This window comes from Austrofundulus limnaeus, unplaced genomic scaffold, assembly GCF_001266775.1.
Source record: "Austrofundulus limnaeus strain Quisiro unplaced genomic scaffold, Austrofundulus_limnaeus-1.0 Scaffold464, whole genome shotgun sequence".
NCBI lineage: Eukaryota > Metazoa > Chordata > Actinopteri > Cyprinodontiformes > Rivulidae > Austrofundulus > Austrofundulus limnaeus.
The window spans coordinates 411265-416093 of record NW_013952866.1 but is presented as its reverse complement, the minus strand read 5'-3'; the positions used below and the strand labels follow the sequence as shown (position 1 = coordinate 416093).

The window sequence follows — 4829 nt, the reverse complement described above, 5'->3', positions numbered from 1 at the left end:
AGGAATATTAAAGCAATTTTATTCACGGTAAAATAGACTTCCTCTAAATAAGAAACATATCCGTGTTGAGAAGTGAAAATGTAACGCTCCGGGTGTTCAGACCTCGATTTCCACCAGAAGGTCCCAAATGGTGCACCAACAAAATGTAAATCTCATCTTTGCCATTAAAATTAAATAAAAAATACTAAAACAAAATAGGCTTTTATTGTGATAGTTGTTTTTATAATTTAATTTTCAAACAAAGAATCAAAAATAAATAAATAAATAAATACAAGGTAGAAATCCCTAGACTCATCTGCATTTAAAGCACAGGGTATGCAGTTACCTGTTGACCTCTATTTCTGGCCTTAAATAGCCTAAGAAGTGTGTAACTATATGAACAATGTCTTAACAAAACTCCCTCTTTGATATTTACCATATCATTAATTTCAGTGACCAACTACTGAATGTGTACCATCCAAAATAACGGGATTCAAGGAACAAAGATCACTTTACCTGACCTTCAGCTTTGACCTTTGACCCCAACATTTTTTCAGACCACTGTTGTTTCAAGAACAATCATCCTGTCAATTTTGACTGAAATCAATCGCTCTATTCAGGAAATAAAGTGAACAAAAGACAGTGTGATGGATGGAATTTCACACCCATTAATGCACAGAGGGACAACCAGAGAACAGCATGCCTCCTCCGGGGCGGAGGCTTAAAACACACCTGATTTTTAATTTTTTCTCATGTTGTTGAAATAGCATAAAAAGAGCCATACACAGGTTGTACCGTTTCCAAAAATGTCCTAATCCACATGGAAATTGGTTGTAGGAACTATGCTAGTCCTGTAGGTGGCACTGTAATGAAAACATACCATAAACAGGAGACAAGGTGTGGAGCATGAGCAGACACAGTTTAGTTTAGAGGCAGGGCTATGAAAATGTTGTTTTTTAAAAATTATGTTGTGACTGTCCACACAAACACATGACTGTGACGTTGAAACTCATTTAAAAAAACTCTTTTAAGGCTCATAAAACAGTATTTTCATGTAGACATAAGGCTGAAACAATAAAAATAATAAAAATAAACCTCTCATATTCATAAAAACGGTTTTCGTGTGGACGGTGCAACATTTTTAATTTTTTTTTTCACACAGCCTGCTGGATAAATAAAAAAAATATTAAAATAAAATATTATACTTAGCTCTCACACCTGTTTATTACCTTGGTTATTTGTTTGAAAAATAAATTTAAAAAAATCAGTGTCTCTCTTGCATCCAAACTGCAGTAGAGCTATCTTTTGTTGCATTTTTGTCAATCAAAGCAAACAAAGAAACCATTTAAGAATATAATAAAAAGACAGATAAAAGCTGCATTTTGGTTTAAATTAAATTACATTTTCTTTGTGCAAATGAAAAATCAATCAAAACGGGACGAGGCAACATCTGCTTTAAATAACGCCTCATTTGTTAACCATCTGTACGAGTTTCTCCTGCTTCCACAAACACAAAGACAGACAAAAAGATTATTTTATAAAAACTAAAAACATTGTTTTCACCCAAAGAAATGGTAATTAGAGTCTGGTTAATAAAAAGAGGCCCATCGCTCAGTGTTATCTTCAGTTTGGTTGCAGTCGGAGCGTGGCAGGGCAGGATGGGAGAACGTTATATCTCATTTCTGAGTAAGGCAAAAAGAGGAGCCGGCGTTCCCAGACTTCTTTATGGAGGAAGGGCCTGACGCTGCATCTCCGGCTGCCTCGTTCCGCTTCGCTTCACTCACTTTGCAGATGAGGTTGGCAGCGGCAGCCTGCTCCATATTTCAGACTAATTCATGGCCTCTGCAGAGGAGGGTGCATTAGGAAGATAAGCCGTGTCAACCGTTGCCGCGCTGCAACTACCGACGGCGGGGAGGCCCGAGAAAAGAAAAAAAAAGAAAGGCAACACACGTGCACGAACGAGTTTGAAGTTTAGTAAATCTGAAAAGCTTTGACCTCAATTCGAAACGATAAAGAGAGATGCTTCACAGAACTTGGAACAACTTTGAGATTTGTGCTCTCAAATATGGAACGAGTTGAACATTAGATATGCTCATCATGTTCTGTGGTGAATAAAATACCAGTTTATAAAATTAGCAAACATCTCAACTTTACTTTTTTTCACTCGGTGTATCTCTTGTTGCTGWAGGACTTAAAATCTTCTCTCAAATCTCTGCAGAGGGCAGACCGTACACTCCCAAACTCCCATTGGCTTCCATTAAATCAGAGCTCAGAATTATCTCCAAAACTGAAAGGAACAAAAGGGACGTATCATGCTTTAATTTACTTACATATGATAAAATGGTTTGACAGGCAGTTGGTCATCAACAGCTCTTTAGCTGATAGCAGCATTTTTTTAAGTGGACATTTCAAAACACAACAAAAAAGCTTTTAAGGGCTAAAAAAGTATATTTTTCTTATGCCTCCTTCAGAGTTATTCCAGTTAACTTAAACTAAATACCAAAAACTGAAATTGAAAAAATATATACATTTTAGTTAACTGAAATAAATAAAATCTGTAATAAAATAAAAAACAACTAATACTCTATAATCTTTTTACAAAACTAACTAAATTTAAATGTTCTTACAAAACTAACTAAAACTGACTGAAATTATAGATAGAATATCCTTAGTTTGTAAATTTATTTTGAGCCATGTTGTTTTTTTATTTTTTTAAATCAAGTAGTTTCACATTAGCTGTGGTTTATAACGACACTTGTTTACAGGCGGCTGCTGTTCAGCATCGTCTGCCAAATGATGACAACAAAAGTTGTGAGAAAGCGACAACGTCCACTTTGGGATTTCTTTGAATATGACTGAAAAATAAAAGTGTCTTGTAGTGGAAACAGTTGATAAAATAGGTGGAATACTTCTCAAGGAAAAAACTGCATGAATCAAGCTCACACAAGATGGTTAACTATGACTATCTGACACGCTAGCTTCTCTCAGTAGCTCCTGTGAAAAACAAGCAACAGGTAGCATCGAGTTGGATACAACTATTGTCATCGTCCTAAAATAATCGCCCAAGATTTTATTTGGCAAAATTGAGTTACGCAACTATTTTAGGAAGGTTTCGCTATAATGGATGCTTTAACTTGTGACCAAATTAAAAGAAAAACTGAATTAAAAGAAAAAAGTCACAACGAAATAAAACGAAACTATAAAGAAAAATCCAAAACCTTGGCCCTCTTAAAACTTCCACATCTTTAGAAAACCTTGTAGACTCACAAAATGACCWGTGATGACCAGGTTTTCTTTGCAGTTCAGAATATTGGTTTTATTCAGCCTCGTTAAGCCATCTGAAAGCAACACGCTGACTGGACGCAGCCGCAGTTTGGCCCTCCTCCGACGGCGGCCATATGCTTCTGGATTAAATATTTACAATCGCGGGAGGAACCAGCCGAGCTTCAGTCTGATCCAACATGTTGGATTTATTCTTGCTGAGGCCACCGGTCAGATTTTGAGGAAACTTTTAGAAAATACTGTTTGGATGTGCGTCTATAACTGATTCGCTTTGGGAATCAACACAGTTCAAGATGGCCATTTAGCTAAATGCTGAAGTGACTAACACCATCAGTTTTGCAGRTATTGAGCTAAAATTTGCTATGGTAGTAGCTGAAAGTGATCTTCAGCACATACTCTGAGCACTAACTGAGAAGTTCCAGAATATACCGTAACAAACACCATGTTTTGTTCACCCTGAAGGACAGAAGCTTTCATTTTGTAATTGTAAAACCTGAGACAGGGGTTTTCCCATCAGTGCTGCTCCTCAGAGCTCCATCGAGCTGCTGCAGGTGTTTGATCAGATTACAACCATTAAAGGCGTCTGTGCTGGTCCTCAAACTGGGTGGCTTACTTTCGCTCACTCCACAGCGGTCGAGKTCGCATGACGTCACGGTGATGTGATACGCCTTTTACAGTCTCAGGTTACAGCTGGTCAGCTCCRGTACACGAGGTGATTAACGGGGCAGAATCATCCAGGAGAAACTCATCTGATGATATCACCCTGAGACCAGCTCTCTGAAGATAAATGGATGAACTAACAGTAACATTATATCACTGTGAGAGCACATGGTCAGATATTTGAATCGCTCATCGGGCTGCATCTTCTGGTGGATTTTTACATTTGACAAATTACAAGAYAGATTATTACCTGCTGAAAGCTTTATGACCTGTTATCTTAATCACAGAATGACTGGATGATCCTTAAATTACTGCTGACTCACCTCAACTGGAGCTCACAAAAGAGTCAGAACAAAAAAATTACTCGGTTCAAATGAATGTTTTGCTTTGACAAGGAAGTTAAAACAAATGAGAAGGAATATTTGACAAAAGAACGAGTGTGAGCCACTCTCAAAGAAGGTACAGTTTGAAAAATGAGGTTCATCATTATGGTCCCTGCTATATTCACTCCAGTAAACGCTCACCTATGTTTCCCAGATCCCGACATTCAACCAACCCGATAAACCAATCCTTATGGTCCCCAGTACCTATATTCTCACCGGTAAACCCATACCTATGTTCCCAAGGATCTATATATCCAATAGTAAACCCATTCCTTTGTTCGCCAGTATCTATATTCACACTTACAAACTAATTCCTATGTTCCCCAGTACCTATATTCCCAGCAAGAAACCCATCTCTATCTTCCCTGGTACCTATATTCCCAGCGAGAAACCCATCTCTATCTTCCCTGGTACCTAAATTCCCACTGGTAAACCCATCTCTATCTTCCCTGGTACCTAAATTCCCACTGGTAAACCCATCTCTATCTTCCCTGGTACCTAAATTCCCACTGGTAAACCCATCTC

General features: G+C 37.8%; 1 long non-coding RNA gene across 1 annotated transcript in view; it reads right to left on the bottom strand.

Moving 5' to 3' along the window:
* Positions 1–1857: 1857 nt before the first annotated feature.
* LOC106529758 (uncharacterized) overlaps positions 1858–4829 on the bottom strand; it is a 21833-nt gene continuing 18861 nt past the window's right edge. Inside the window, exons 2-3 of the long non-coding RNA XR_001311676.1 lie at positions 2134–2266; positions 1858–1877 (exon numbers count right to left, since the gene is read on the bottom strand). This is a non-coding gene — a long non-coding RNA (uncharacterized LOC106529758). The remainder of the gene's footprint in view (positions 1878–2133; positions 2267–4829) is intronic.